Below are 17350 nucleotides of genomic sequence, written 5' to 3'. Positions count from 1 at the left end.
AACATTCGGATTTGTAATTCGAATTTCGGTAATATTCGTTCTAACATTCGAATTTAGAAATGTACACATTCGCCCATCCCTAATCCTTGGTATTTATTTTATCATGTTTTTTATTTTTTCAATGTTCTGTTTTTTTACTCTTCTATTTTCAGTTTTTATTAGATATATTTCTTTGCACATCTACATATGTGCATTTTCAAACATTAGGTTTGTTGCACATAAGGTTTGTTGTACACATATGTGCACATACCACGTATATCTACATATACATATATATTTCTATTTTTTTATCTTTCACCATTCTCTTTTACTATTTGTATTTATATTATTAGGTTTAGCTGCAGTAGTAATTATTATATATAGCATCCAGACCCCACCTTCTTTCAAGTAGAGCGCCTTCGGCAGATCTTTATTCATAAGGAATCTGCACATTATATTTTATTTGCAATTGAGACAGTACCTAACAAACAGTAGTTTCTTCGAAAATGAAAATTGGTTGTTAGGGATAGTGGATTTAGGGATTAAAAGCTATCAAACTCGGAATCATTCGGTATCTTTGCTATATAAAATACTAGTTTTAAATGTCAGCTATTCTGACCTTATAAACCTCTACCAAAAATGGATAATTGATTTTGATGATCTAAATCTGGATGGCTTCAAGAATAGCTTTTCTTAAGTACCAAAAAATGTCACTTCCATATCCTGGAGAGAATCCCATATGAGATTGATGAATAGATCATATGTTACGCCAGTCATAATATTGAAATAGTATTCGAAAGAAAAAGCCTTTTGTTCTAGCTGTAGTGCCGCTGATGCATATGTAATACATTGCTTTTGGCAATGTCTAAAAATTCGGAAATTCTAGCTACAAATTATGTTTTGGCTAAACAAATTTATGTTGACCAAAATTAGACTTAATAATTCCCACATTTTTATTATGTTTAAGGGTCATAATTACCAGAATACTCAATTAATACAGCAATATTGATAGCAAGACAGATGATTCTCAGATTATGGAAGTATAAGGACAGCCCCAGTTTCTCTGCATTTATTAAAGTTTTGACTCATCAAATTTTAATGGAACAACATGAAGGCATTTTTTCTCAAATGGGGAAAAATAATTATTACTCTTCCATCAAAGATGCAATTACAGATTATTTAGCCATTTTGTAAATTCCCATATTTTATTTCAGTAGTACAATCAGATTGTTATCCTGCATTCTGGAGATCGATCCTCCTATATAAGTTATTTTTCTTTTCCCTTTAGTTACTGAATATCTTGAAAATAAGGAAGAGTTACATGAGATTGGAAAGTAATTTGGAATTATTATTTTTTCTTGTATATGTGCTTATTTGTGAATCCATAGGGATAAAAAATGTTAAGTATCTGTTATTGTTTTTTTAGTCTTTCTCAATATCACATGACTATTTTTATGTAATGAAATTTATGTTGTTTATTATATGTTGTTACTCCCTATTAATAAAGATAAATATTTTTTTTAAAGTGATTGCTGTATGTCATCAGACCACTGCATCATAACCGTATTAAAATCACCCTGTACAAGATCACCTAGGCGATTGACAGCCCCCTACTCGCACGCTATTGGCTTTCCATGAGCAGGGGGTGGCATTGTTAAATGGGGCCCTTGGTGTTATCTTTATGAATTGCCACTCTGTAAGGCCTTTTTAATTTGCAGTGGAGTAGTGTAAGTTATGTCCTCAACAATAATTTTCAGTAACATCTTCTGATATATTCACAATGTACTAGATTACAAGTCGTGCGGTATGGCTTTTCTGTATGCGATATGGTCTTTGCGTGCGGAATGGTAATTGATTTGGTATTACAAGTCGCGCGCTCTATCTTTATCGTGTGCAACATGGGCTATACCGTAATGATCCATTCCCCACTCAGAATGTAGTAATGTGTTTCACGAAACAAAAAAAGTTTCACAAAACACATCAAAAATACACCTACACCCATGAACTACTCTATTAACCCCTAAACCACAATCCCCCAACATCGCAACCACTAAATAAACATATTAACCACTAAACGCAACCCCCCCCCGCATTGCAAACACTAAATAAACGTATTAACCGAACCGAATCCAGCCGAATTTATTTGAATCCCAATGAATCCGAAACAAATCCGAACCGAATTTATTCGAATCCCAATGAATCCGAAACAAATCCGAACCGAATTGATTCAAATTTTTCCGAATTCGAATCGCTCCGAACCTAAATTCGAAAAAATCCGAATCGATCCAAACCGAACCGAATATTTGCGCCATGCACATGTCTTATTTAAATAGGGAATGTAATTTGAAACAACTTTCCAATTTACTTTTATCACTAATTTTGCTGTGTTCTTTTGATATTCTTAGTTGAAAGCTAATTCTAGGAGGTTCATATGCTAATTTCTTAGACCTTGAAGACTGCCTCTAATCGGAATGCATTTTTACCACTAGAGGGCATTAGGTCATGTGTTTCATATAGATAACATTGAGCTCATGCACGTGAAGTTACTCTGGAGTGAACACTGATTGGCTAAAATGCAAGTCTGTCAAAAGAACTAAAATAAGGGGGAAGTTTACAGAGGCATAGATACAAGGTAATCACAGAGGTAAAAAGTGTATTTCTATAACTGTGTTGGTTATGCAAAACTGGGGAATGGGTAATAAAGGGATTATCTTTCTTTTTAAACAACAAAAATTCTGTTGTTGACTGTCCTTTAAACTAAAAAAAACTAAAATTGATTTTACAAAAAATTTAAAACCTACATTACAAAAAACCCTAACATTACAAAAAATAAAAAAATCTACCATTACAAAACAACAAAAGGAATTATCCGGAATTTTTTTTTTCCTATTCTACTACCCCAAAAATAGAAAAATAAAAATAAGAAAAAACCCTAATCTACAAATAAACTACCAATAAAAAAACCTAATCTACCCATTGCCCCTAAAATGGCATTTGGATGGGCATTGCCCTTAAAAGATCATTCAGCTCTTTTTCTGCCCAATAATAAAAAAAAAGCCCTAGGAGCCGATTTATTAAAGTGCGGACGGACATGATACAATGTAGTGTAGCATACACTGTCGACATTTATCATTGCATAAGCAGTTCTTGTGAACTGCTTGTGCAATGCTGCCCCCTGCAGATTTGCGGCCATTCAGCCGCTAGCAGGGGGTGTCAATCAGCCTGATCGTATACGATTGGGGCGAATTGATGTCCCCAGCCTCAGAGCAGGTGGACCAGTTATGGAGCAGCGGTCTTTAGACTGCTGCTTCGTAACTGCTGTTTCCGGCAAGCCTGAAGGATCACACGGAAATACGTGCATCAAGCTCCATTCTGACCTTGATAATTCGGCCCCCTAATCTTAAAAATAAATTAAAAATACCTAACACTAAGCACAAAATTGGTACTCACCAAGTAGTTAGTTTATTTTTACTTTAATTTTGGTGTATTTTAATTGGGGTTAAGTTAGGGGGTGTTAGGTTAGAGGGTTTAGATATTAGTTTAATACTTTGTGATGCGGGGGCATGGCAGTTTATGGGTTAATAGATTTATTTAGTGCTTGCAATGTGGGTGGATGGTGGGTTAGGGGTTAATAGATTAGTGTTTGCGATGCGGGGGATGGCGGTTTAGGGGTTATTAGACTAGGGGCTCATGGTAGGGTGGTTGTTTTTTGTGCCACTTTGTTTTCTCCATAGACTTCAATGGGGAATGCGATCGCAGGTGTAAGGGTTTTTCAACATTTTTTCTCTATTGATCTCTAAGGGGGAATACTTGCACGCGCACACCAAGTCAGAACTTGGTTTGTGTGCAGTATGCGGCTTAACGCAACATAACGCATTCAAAAAGTAAGTTATTTTAAAACTTTTAATGGCAGCGCAATGGAAATTGCGAAAAAGCCACAATCCGCGTGGTGTGTTCACAATGGATTTCCCGCGCAACTTGTATTTCGGGCCAATGAGTTTTATTAAAAATTTTATTTAAAAGGTGCAAACGTAATACAAAAAGTTAATTTGTTTCCAAAGTTTTATAGTGTATGTAATGATATAATTATTTATACATTTGTAATCTTCCATTCTAATACAAAACTTTATGTTGAAAAATATCAAGAATGAAGAACACTTAAAAGACTTGACAGTATTTGCATGCAGAAAATCTTATTCAGATACGATATTATTATAAAAAATTTTTTTTAAAGTAGTGATGTCAATTGTTATCAAATCATGAGCCACACTATAATCATTTTGTAGGACTATTGAGAAATTAAAGCTAATTTTGTTAACCATATATTTCTATATATATAAATTTAAGGGCTAGATTTCAAGTGAAGCACTAATTTATTGCCTGCCCATAAACAGGCACATGATAAATAACCAGCAATTACAAGCGATCAGATCTCTGGTTAATTTTCTAAATGTCCCACAACTGCCCCACAAAATTAAGTGGTGTTCTTTTTTATATAATAAAAAGAAATAAGCATCTTTATTTTTTTTAAATATAACCGCGAAAAGCAGTTATAAGGGGTTAAAAGTGGCAGATGTGGATTGTTTAAAAATTAAAAAAACGGCATTGTAAAGTGCCTTTACATTGCGGTCTATGCGAATTGCGTGTTCCCTGTAAATATATGCTGATCATCGCTGCGCGATTTACCCATTTCGCTGCACTAATTCACTGACGGCATGAAGCGCACTCTCGTGAGCGAAATGCTTCTGTGTATTACTAAGTTGAGCGCAAATATCGCTTTCGTGGAAATCTAGCCCTAAATGTGCAATCCTTTACCAGTTTACCAGTGTGTAACAAGAAACCATCGGCTAGATTACGAGTTTTGCGTTAGAGGCTATGCGGTGCTAACGAGCAGTTTTCTCTCACCACTCACTTACCTAGAATGCGACCTCAATCCTATTGGCTGATTGGATCAGCCAATAGGATTGAACTTCAATCCTATTGGCTGATTGCATCGTCGGATGAAGAGGATACTCCGTGTCGAATGTCTTGAAGATGGATGAAGATAGAAGATGCAGTCTGGATGAAGAATTCTGCCCGTCTGGGGGACCACTTCGCCCGGCTTGGATGAAGACTTCTCCCGGCTTGGATGAAGACTTCTCCCGGCTTCGTTGAGGACTTCGGCCCGGCATGGATGAAGACTTCTCCTGGCTTTGTTGAGGACTTCGGTCCAGCTTGGATGAAGACTTCTCCCGGTAAGTCGATCATCAGGGGGTTAGTGTTAGGTTTTTTAAGGGTGTATTGGGTGGGTTTTATTTTTAGGTTCGGGTTTGGGCTTGCAAAAGAGCTAACTGCCCTTATAAGGGCAATGCCCATCCAAATACCCTTTTCAGGGCAATGGGGAGCTTAGGTTTTTTAGATAGTATTTTATTTGGGGGGTTGGTTGTGTGGGTGGTGGGTTTTACTGTTGTGGGGGTTGTTTGTATTTTTTTTTCCAGGTAAAAGAGCTGATTACTTTGGGGCAATGCCCCGCAAAAGGCCTTTTTAAGGGCTATTGGTAGTTTAGTTTAGGCTAGGGTTTTTTTTTTTTTATTTTGGGGGGCTTATTCATTTTGATAGGGCTATTAGATTAGGTGTAATTAGTTTAAATATCTTGTAATTTGTTTATTATTTTCTGTAATTTAGTGTTTGTTTGTTTTTTGTACTTTAGCTAATTTAATTTAATTGATTTAATTGTTGTTAATTTAGTTAATTTATTTAATTATAGTGTAGTGTTAGGTGTTAGTGTAACTTAGGTTAGGTTTTATTTTACAGGTACTTTTGTATTTATTTTAGCTAGGTAGTTATTAAATAGTTAATAACTATTTAATAACTATTCTACCTAGTTAAAATAAATACAAACTTGCCTGTAAAATAAAAATAAATCCTAAACTAGCTACAATGTAACTATTAGTTATATTGTAGCTAGCTTAGGGTTTATTTTACAGGTAAGTATTTAGTTTTAAATAGGAATAATGTAGTAAATGATAGTAATTTTCTTTAGATTTATTTAAATTATATGTAAATTAGGGGGTGTTAGGGTTAGACTTAGATTTAGGGGTTAATAACTTTAATATAGTGGCAGCGACGTTGGAGGTGGCAGATTAGGGGTTAATAAATGTAGGTAGGTGGCGTCAATGTTAGGGATGGCAGATTATGGGTTAATAATATTTAACTAATGTTTGCGAGGCGGGAGTGCGGCGGTTTAGGGGTTGAAATGTTTATTTTAGTGGCAGCAGATTAGGGGTTAATAAGTGTAGGTAGGTGGCGGCGACATTGGGGGGGGGCAGATTAGGGGTTAATAAATATAATGTAGGTGTCGGCAATGTTGGGGGCAGCAGATTAGGGGTTTATAAGTATAATGTAGGTGGCGGCAGTGTCCGGAGCAGCAGATTAGGGGTTAAAAATTTTATTATAGTGTTTGCGATGCGGGAGGGCCTCAGTTTAGGGGTTAATAGGTAGTTTATGGGTGTTAGTGTACTTTTTAGCACTTTAGTCATGAGTTTTATGTTACGGCGTTGTACCATAAAACTCTTAACTACTGACTTTTAAATGCGTTAGGACTCTTGACAGGGTAGGGTGTACCGCTCACTTTTTGGCCTCCTAGGACAGACTCGTAATACCGGCGCTATGGAAGTCCCATAGAAAAATTACTTTATGAAGTTTACGTAAGTCGTTTGCGGTAAGGCCAAAGAATTGTGCGGTGACCCTAAACCTTCAAGACTCGTAATAGCAGCAGTAGGGAAAAAGCAGCGTTAGGACCTCTTAACGCTGCTTTTTTAACCTAACGCACAACTCGTAATCTAGCCGCATATTTGTTAGCTATCACATTTTTTGCTTAGACAGTCCTGTTTTTTTGGCATAAATGACCTGGCAGCCTGTCCTTCAGTCAGGTGTTGACCTGTCATGAATGCTATTTTAGGGAAAAGCACTTGAGGTCTTTTTTGATATTTTGCAGATATTTTGTTTGCATATTATGGAATTTATGGTATCTGTGTCTCCTGCATTTAACATTAGAACAGACGTTTGTAGATTAAATATATTGAATTATCATGAAACCAGTGCTTCTTAATTTTTGGTTGCAAACCACAACGGCCCCCGAAGCTGCATAAGCAGATTAATAAATTAGGATCTATATATCAATATTCCAGATTTTATTTATTGCTATATATTATGGATATAAAAAAAAATATTTTAATGTTTATTAATGTCCTTTTACATTTTATAAAAGGTTCCATAAGCAGGAAAACTTTCTCAGAAGACTATCGTCAACTTGGGCATACTTTCTCTTTTCTAAGAAATAGGTTATTTAAAACAAAAAGTGTAATAATGTGGTGCAGGGTACAACGTAGCTCAGTGGTTCTGTGTATAGAAAGTAAATTATACCGTGGGGCACACAGGTCTTTTGTAATGCCTGGACACAAGGCAGCTAACTACTACCCTTTAAATAATATATACACACAAACTGCCAGATACACAAGTTGTGATTATTTTGTGTGTTGTTTACATGGTACTAGAACTAATAAATCAAGACTGATATTTTTCCACAATATGCTCATTAATGTTTGGCACCATTCACATCACACTATTAACCCCTAAACTGCCATAATTCCAAAAAATGTAACCTCTAAAGGGCCACAAACCCCTACAGAGACAGGATTTTTTTTTTTTGAAGGGGGGGTTGTAGCATTTAGGTAGTTAATAGCTGAGTTTATTGTATTAGGGTTGTGGCAGTTAGGGGGTTAATAACAGAGTGTCATTTATTAACATCTATTTAACAAATTGGAGCAGTCCATAAAATTAGGCAATGGAGTAAGATACATGTCTAATGTATTTCAGCCAGAGACTTATTGTCTGTATATAAAACCAAAATTTAAAAACACTAATCAAATACCTCATTGGTGAAGCTAACTTAAAAAAGATTCATTTGATTCAATATTAACCCTTTGAGTACTAAGCACTTTCCCACCTGGGTGCTAAGTTGATTTAAGGGTTTTTTAAATTTTTTAACTTTTGTATTTTTTTTTCCAGATCCCCAAGACTTACACTGTTAGGCGATTATCTTTCCAACGATGGGTCTTGGGGGTCTGTAGCTGCTTAGATGCCTGAGATACAGGCGTCTAAGCAGCATGCCCCCTTTCCCTATACTTTGTATTGTACATTTTTAATAAAGTTGCACAGTGACATCATCACGTCATTGCGCATGACGTCACCACACAAAACATGAAGCCCTAGGGATGCCTGTCCCTAATCAGGCCCGATTGCTGGGGTAGGAGTGGGTGGGAGCCCCCAGATCTCCTTCAAGGTGGGAGAGTGCTAGCGATGGTTCTGAGCCGTCGTTAGCACCAGAGTGGGAAACTCTGTGACGGCTCAGAGCCGTCATAAGCACTCAAGGGGTTAATATTCACAGTAATGAAGACTTTTTTTATATTTAAAGATGCAAATGTATGAATAAAAACAGTGTTGTAAATATAAACAACTCAATATAGTGCGTTGTAAACAATAAGTATTCTAAAAAAAGTCACTTATGGGTATAAATCGTTAAAAAAAGAATCAAAATAAGGAAAAGCTAATTCCAAATTATTGTCTAGTAGGGCCTGAGTTCTAATAACCTTGATTGCTGTCTATATTAATAAAGTTACAAGAGAGTGCAGAACAAGGAACATCATAAGTAATATACTCCAGATGTTTTCTTGTCACGGTTTTTGCCATAAATACTGTCCATTGAGTGACAGTAATTAAATATATTACAAAAGTTATGGAGCAATTAATACAACATTTAAAGTGAAGGTAAATTTTGACGAATTAGTGCCCGGTTTTTAATAATCCTATAAAAAACAAGGGTACTTTAATTAATCAAAATTGACATTTCAAGCGTTCTCTTCAATAACTTACCTTTTAATCCTGAGAGCCACTGCAGCACTGCCTCCGCCCATGTAAGGGTTATTTCCCTGTCAGTGAATCCAAAGTATTGGATAAAGGTATTTCTGTACCCAGCTGCAGACCTTTTGTTAAGTTTGTACCACAAAGCTTTAGTTACTGACTGCTTCAATTCAATAACCGTATTAGCACTGTGGAATTAATTAAGGTAGTAACAGAATGTAACGATTATGGCATTACATTATGCATGAATGAATGTAACAAGCAAACAGGGAATGAATTCGTATTGAACCATACAGTAATTAGTTCTGATGACAACAGATTTAGCCTTTACCAAATTCCAGCAATTATCATATGTAATGTAGGATTAGATGTGAATCCTAAAAGTTGTAATAAGGAATTCACTGTTACCTGAACACAATCGCAATACGCTGCGCGGACAGGAGCGGAGCTGACAGAGCTGAATTTGGAGGAAGGTAGCGGTTTGTTGTTGCCGCTAAGCTGAGTAGGAGAGGGTGTGAACGTAGACGGTCCTTGAGTGACAGATGACGTCACACGATGGCGGACGGACCGCAGTGAGTGAGAAACAAACACAGATTGTAAGTTCTGGCGGCTGCAGGATTAGTGAAGCTCCGTAAATTCAGGATACCAGTATCCACTAAGAGGAATTAGGGAGACAGTAATACGAAGTAACTTGATAGAGAATCTACTTGTTGAATTTGTATAATGTTAAGAGATAGTGCAAGCTCCAGACAGAGGAAAGCAGCTTTGCTGCAGCAATTTTGTAATCCAGGAATGTGTGGAAAAAGTAACAGTGAGAGTTACTAAAATATACAAGGAGAGCTTTGAGTTAGCAGCAACCTTATGGACAGGTGCAACAATACTAAGCACTAGGAACAGGGCGTAGCTAAGATTTAAAGGGCAGGATGAATGATGACACAGAAGTGGGAGGTAACAGGTAAATCCTGACATCATCCCCCCCCCCAAGGAAGAACAACGAAAGTCAAGGAGCTGGACGATCTGGATGACATCGATGGAAAAGAGATACCTTCAGGGGAGCGTGGACATTAGAAGAGGGCTCCCATGAATCATCATCAGGAGGGTATCCTTTCCAAGCTACGAGATACTGTAGTTGTCCGTTAAGAAGCCTTGAATCCTTAATTGAGGAAACCTCATACTCATCAGTTGATGGAAATGTTCCCATTGGTGGAGTGATTACACCTTGAGAGCTCAAATTCTTGCATGGTTTCAACAGAGAAATGTGGAAAGTAGGATGAACTTTAATGGTAGGTGGTAGATCCAAAGTGACAGCATTCGGATTGACAATCCGGGATATCCGAAAAGGACCAATAAACAAGCCACCCAATTTCTTACTGGGAATCTGGAGTTTTAGGTTCTTCGTAGATAACCATACATGGTCACCAATCTCGTATAAAGGTGCGGGTCTTCTACGGAGGTTGTAGTAATGCATCTGTCTTTCCTGAGCAGATGCGATGTTACTTTTTAGGGCATCGAAATTTTGACGAAGATTAGCAACAAAGTCGTTTGCAGTGGGACATGCAGTTGAAGTGTTGTTTAGAGAGCCAGAGGTAGGATAAGGACATGGATGATAGCCGAAATTAGCGAAGAAGGGGGAGGACTTGGTGGAGGAATTTTCTGAGTTGTTAAAGGCAAATTCTGCCATTGAGAGATAAGATAGCCATTCTTCTTGCTGGTATGCACAGAAGCAACAAAGGTATTGTTCCAGCCATTGGTTAACCCTCTCCACCTGTCCGTTGGTCTGTGGGTGGAATGACGTTGAGAAACGATGATCAATCTGGAGGAGAGATGTTAAAGATCTCCAGAAGCGTGAAGTAAATTGGGTCCCTCGATCTGAAGTTAAGATCTTAGGGAACCCATGTAGACGAACAATATTATCCAGAAATAACTTAGCTGTTTCTGCTGCTGTTGGTAACTTATTGTAAGGTACAAAGTGAGCCATCTTGGTGAAGAGATCTATAACGACCATGATGGTGTTCATTCCCGATGATCTTGGAAGATCCACAATGAAGTCCAAGGAAACGTGGTTCCATGGATGTGAAGGAATGGGCAAAGACATTAGGTAACCTACAGGAAAAGACTTGGTATTCTTTGAAGTAGCACAGACGATACAGGAGGAGACGTATTCTTTTATGGATTTTGACATTGATGGCCACCAATAATACCTAGTAAGAGTCTCCAAAGTTCTTTTAACTCCTGGATGGCCTGCTAGTGGGGATTCATGGTGAAGTTTCATTACGGTAGTTCTGATACTTGGTGGTACGTATATCTTCCCAGAATGCAGTAACAGACCATCTGAATCCAATGATAGATCATGATGTTTTAGATCTTCATCTAAGCTGTACGCTTCCTTGATAGTATTCGTGAGATATGTAGTTATACCTAGGAAGCGTTCAGCAGGCAGTAGAGGAACTGACTCATGATGATAATCAGGAGGTGAAGCTTTCCGCGACAAAGCATCGGCCTTTCCATTTCTGGAAGATGGTCTATATACTATATGGAAATTAAATCTGGTGAAGAAAAGACACCATCGTGCTTGTCTAGCAGACAATGTTTTACTATTTTGTAGAAAAGCTAGATTCTTGTGGTCTGTATATATGATGATGGGGAGTTTGGTGCCCTCTAATAAATGTCTCCAGTTTTCCAAAGCTTTCTTGATTGCCAACAGTTCTTTCTCTCCAATTGGATAATTCCTTTCAGAGGATGAAAGAACCTTTGAGAAAAAGGCCACGGGGTGAATAGGTTCAGTAACCCCAGCTTTTTGGGATAAGATGGCTCCTAAGGCAAAGTCTGAAGCATCCACTTCTAGGATATACTGATGTTCAGAGTTTGGGAAACGGAGAATGGGTGCTGAGGTGACTTTAATTTTCAAAAGTTCGAAAGCTGCATCTGCTTCAGGAGTCCAGCGAAACTTCTGTTGGGTACTTGTTAGTTGGGATAGGGGCTTCGCTATCTTTGAAAAGTTCTTCACAAACTTTCTGTAGTAATTTGTGAACCCCAGGAATCTTTGAAGTTCCTTCCGAGTCCTTGGTGTCTGCCAGTTTCTGACTGTCTCCACTTTCTCCTCTTGCATACTGATTCCGTTAGGTGAGATGTTATAGCCCAGGAATGATATTGTATCTGTGTGGAATTGACATTTTTCTAGTTTGGCATGTAATCTGTGTTTTCGTAAACGTGATAGCACTTGTCGTACATCTTGCACATGGGCACTTAGAGATCTGGAATATACAAGGATGTCGTCCAAATAGATTACTATGCAGACATCAAGTAGATCACGAAAAATATCATTGATGAAGTGTTGGAAAGTTCCTGGGGCGTTGCAAAGCCCAAATGGCATAACTAGGTACTCGAAGAGTCCGTACCTGGTCCTGAAAGCCGTCAACCATTCATCACCCTCACGTACTCTGACAAGGTTGTATGCACCTCGTAGGTCTAATTTAGTATAAATGGTGGCATCCTGTAAACGCTCTATGAGCTCAGGGATCAGAGGGAGAGGGTATCGATTTTTTATTGTGCGTTGGTTTAGTTCTCTATAATCAATGATGGGCCGAAGAGATCCATCTTTGTTTTTCACGAAAAACATACCTGCGCCCGCAGAAGATGTTGAAGGACGAATAAATCCCTTCCGAATATTATCCTCTAGGTACTGTTTTAGATGTTCAAGTTCAGGTGTGGATAATGGGTAAAGACGACCAAATGGAATGGAAGAACCAGGTTTGATGTCAATTGGGCAATCGTATTTTCGATGTGGGGGTAACGATTCCGCCTCAATTTTACTGAAAACATCACTGAAATCTGAGTACTGTTCAGGAAGTTGTGGTACATCGGTTGAAAGTGATAGAAGGCTATGCTTAGATAAACAATGTTGCAGACAGTGTGCGGAGGACAGCTTTACCTGTAAAGATAGCCAGTCTATCTGTGGTTGATGTATTTTACACCAGGAGACTCCTAAAACAATAGGAAAAATTGGTGAAGGCAAAACATCAAATACTAACATTTCAGCATGTCCCTGTGATGTAGTTATTAGCAAGGGTATGGTCTGATGTGTGATATTACCACTAGAAATTGAAGAACCATCAATGACACGAATGGAAACAGGGGTATGCTTAATCACACATGGTGTTTTATTTTTTTTAACAATGGACAAATCGATGAAATTCCCATAGGTGCCTGTATCTATAATGGCTTCAGTCTGTAGTTTTCGGAGGTCCCACTGCAAAGACAAGGAAAGTTTACAGTAAGTGTTAGGGACTTCAGAAAGTGGGATTGTAGTGAAGGAATTGCACTTACTTTTCTTGGATTTCAGTAGAAGAGGACAGTCAGTCACTGAATGAGAGGAATTAGCACAATACATGCAGAGCATGTTTAATCTCCTCCGTGTTCTCTCCTGGAGTGTCAGTGGAGCTCTAGCTAGTCCCACCTCCATAGGTTCTGGAGTTGTCTTAGAAGAAGACAAGGAAGTTGATGGGGATTGTATAGCCTTAACTACAGGCTCAAAATGACCTCTTTCTGACCTTCTCTCTCTTAATCTCCTGTCAATTTGTATGACAAGAGACATCAGATTTTCTAGGGTCTTTGTCAGCGAGACCTAATCTGAACTGGTTGCGAAGGGCTATTTGATTCCACTGTGAATCTCGAGCATATTGCTTGAACTCCGTAATATAATCCTCCACAACACGTTTTCCTTGTTTCAAATTACGCATAGAAGTCTCAGCAGACAACTGAGCATCAGAGTCCAAGTATAATTCATCCATATGGGTGAAAAAGTCATCTAGGGATCCTAATATGGGTTGATTTGTCTCAAAGGTGGCATCAGCCCATACTCGGGGTTCACCCCTGAGAAAGGAAATGACTGTGAGTACTTTTACTCTTTCTGTACCATAAGTTTTTGGTTTCAAATGAAATAGGAGCTTGCATGCAGTCTTGAACTGACGATATTGCTTTCTGTTGCCAGAAAAAGGTTCTGGGAGAGAGACAGTTGGCTCAGGTAGTGATTCAGATTTGAGTGCCAAAGATTCTCTTATTATCCTTCTCAGAGATTGGTTCTCAATCTCAAGTTCCCTGAGAGATATTCCCATTTGATCAACTCTTTGAGATAAAGAGTATACGAATTGTGACAGGTCTGCTGGTTCAGACATCTTTCGGGCTTAGTATTCTGTAAGGGTTATTTCCCTGTCAGTGAATCCAAAGTATTGGATAAAGGTATTTCTGTACCCAGCTGCAGACCTTTTGTTAAGTTTGTACCACAAAGCTTTAGTTACTGACTGCTTCAATTCAATAACTGTATTAGCACTGTGGAATTAATTAAGGTAGTAACAGAATGTAACGATTATGGCATTACATTATGCATGAATGAATGTAACAAGCAAACAGGGAATGAATTCGTATTGAACCATACAGTAATTAGTTCTGATGACAACAGATTTAGCCTTTACCAAATTCCAGCAATTATCATATGTAATGCAGGATTAGATGTGAATCCTAAAAGTTGTAATAAGGAATTCACTGTTACCTGAACACAAGCGCAATACGCTGCGCGGACAGGAGCGGAGCTGACAGAGCTGAATTTGGAGGAAGGTAGCGGTTTGTTGTTGCCGCTAAGCTGAGCAGGAGAGGGTGTGAACGTAGATGGTCCTTGAGTGACAGATGACGTCACACGATGGCGGACGGACCGCAGTGAGTGAGAAACAAACACAGATTGTAAGTTCTGGCGGCTGCAGGATTAGTGAAGCTCCGTAAATTCAGGATACCAGTATCCACTAAGAGGAATTAGGGAGACAGTAATACGAAGTAACTTGATAGAGAATCTACTTGTTGAATTTGTATAATGTTAAGAGATAGTGCAAGCTCCAGACAGAGGAAAGCAGCTTTGCTGCAGCAATTTTGTAATCCAGGAATGTGTGGAAAAAGTAACAGTGAGAGTTACTAAAATATACAAGGAGAGCTTTGAGTTAGCAGTAACCTTATGGACAGGTGCAACAATACTAAGCACTAGGAACAGGGCGTAGCTAAGATTTAAAGGGCAGGATGAATGATGACACAGAAGTGGGAGGTAACAGGTAAATCCTGACAGCCCATCACAAGTCCTCTTCGCGGGTCCAAAATAACGAATCCGGCTTCATCCAATTAGGGTGTTCCCTCAGGCCATGATCCCCTTGGGGGGAACGGCATGATTGGAGGAAGCCGGGTTCGTCATTCCTGATGTAAGCAGAGGCTTTCGACTGCCGGGGGAATCGATGGAGCAGCTTTCAGAATTAAAAGGTAAGTTTTTGAAATGTCAGTTTTGATTAATTAAAGTGCCCTTGTTTTTAATAGGATTATTAAAAACCGGGCAATTATTCGTCAAAATTGACCTTCACTTTAAGATTACAGGAATTACTAGTAACTGTAGAACAGAATGAATTATGGGTCTGAATGAAGTCATAAGCCATTAAGTGGATTTGCTAATTTAGCCATGTATTGGAAGCAAGTGTTTTATTTAAATTTTTTAACTGTTGACCTTTAATACCAGGTTAAGTGATATGGATTACGCTGAGCTCAAAGTAGCATGTAGCACACCATAGCTTCTATTATATTTTTCTAAGGTAAAGCTTAAGATGGAAAATTTCATTTGAATAATTATTTTTTTTTCATATTCCCCAGACTACATGAATTTGGCATTTTTCCAATATGCGTTATACTCACAGTGACTTTTTTGCAATAGTATGTCTTCTACTACTTATTTCTCATTTGCTTAGATATCATTTGATCTAAAAATGATTGAAAACAAAAGTTTTCCTCCTGCTCACAGCAAACTAATGTACAAACCAAGCCAAGTTAGAATCCAAAATATTTATTAAATACAAGATTTAATTTAGATGTTGTGACTTCTGAGACTATGGGATAGATTTATTATATGTCGGACGGACATGATCCACTATTGCGTATCATATCTGCCCAACATACTTGTGCAATGCCGCCCCCTGCACATTCGCAGCCAATCGGCCACTAGCAGGGGGTGTCAATCATACTGATCGTATCCGATCGGGATAATTGCTATCCGCCACCGCCTGAAGGCTCTCGTGGAAACAGCTGCATCCGCAGATTAGTATATGGGCCCCTATGTCAAAGACAGGTTTGTTGTATGCGATGAAGTGTTCTACATAAGAAATATCAGTTGAGACAAATTTATAGTAAGAACAACCTAGAACTTAAATATATAAACTTTATTACGAAAAAGCAGAACATATCATTTAAGATTCTAGTATAAGGAGATATATAGAGTCCAAGATACTTTAACATGTCACTATATAATAATTGTTTTTATAATGGCTATCTAACTTTTGTTTTTTGGCACTGCATGCAAGCTCTGGTGCTGATCTTTGATTGGTTTCCATAAACTGCCTTTCAATTAAGGATGAATGGAGTGTATGCAGCAATAAGCAGCTGTGTATGCAACATACATGCACACTGGGGACATGTAAAGCAAATACTCCTCTGTAATGCAACTAGTGTATAAAAAATTGTTTCCAAAACAAACATACTGTGTACAAAAAAGTCCATCTTAGTATGTGTTATCAGCATTAAAGAGACAATCTACACCTTAGTCATCTTAAAGTCTTACCTTAGATAAAGCTGCAAAAAGCCCCCTGCACCCTTTCTATATCATGCAGCAGGAACGGTAAAAAAGTTATTTTAAAATGAATATTGTTTCTGGCCACTTTGAAATGCCGAGCTCAGCCCACTGATGACATCACGATCTGGGCTGCATCTAGGCACTGAATAGCATTGGCAATCTGTTGAATCCAACTAGTGAGCCTTTTGTGATTGGATGTCATATGAAGCCCAGATCATGATGTCATCAGTGGGCTGAGCTTGGCAGCCATTTCAAAGTGTCCAGAAACAATATTCATTTTAAAATAACTTTTTAACTGTTCCTGCTGCATGATATAGAAAAGGTGATGGAGGCTATTTACAGCTTAATCTAAGGTTAGACTTTACGCTGACCAAGGTAGACTGTCCCTTTAAACATGCAATGTAAGACAAGGAAAGATGTCTGTACATATTAATAAAATACTTTCTCTTTTCTCACCTATGTTACTTTTCCTCTTATAAAAAGTTGATCATGTACAGCACCTCTTCTGCTGCAGCTCCCTTTAACCCCTTTGCTGCCAGCGACAGCTGCTCTGCAGTACATTGTTGTACAGAGTATTGAAGACAATCCTGACAGCCAATGGCGTAACAATTATTTTTCTCCAAAATTCTTTTTGAGTTTGTCTTGGCAGCAGTACCACAATAATCACCCAAGGGGCTTAAATACTACTCCTAGATCTATGGATTCAATTTGATTCTGCCGACGTCTGACCTATATTGGTGCAGTAAGCTCCATTAATTAGACCCCATAGATTTAATAGTATCAGAAGTTTGTAATAATAGTTTTTTTTAGCATAACTAA

The sequence above is a fragment of the Bombina bombina genome, chromosome 6 (assembly GCF_027579735.1).
Source record: "Bombina bombina isolate aBomBom1 chromosome 6, aBomBom1.pri, whole genome shotgun sequence".
NCBI lineage: Eukaryota > Metazoa > Chordata > Amphibia > Anura > Bombinatoridae > Bombina > Bombina bombina.
This window is presented reverse-complemented; position numbering follows the sequence as displayed.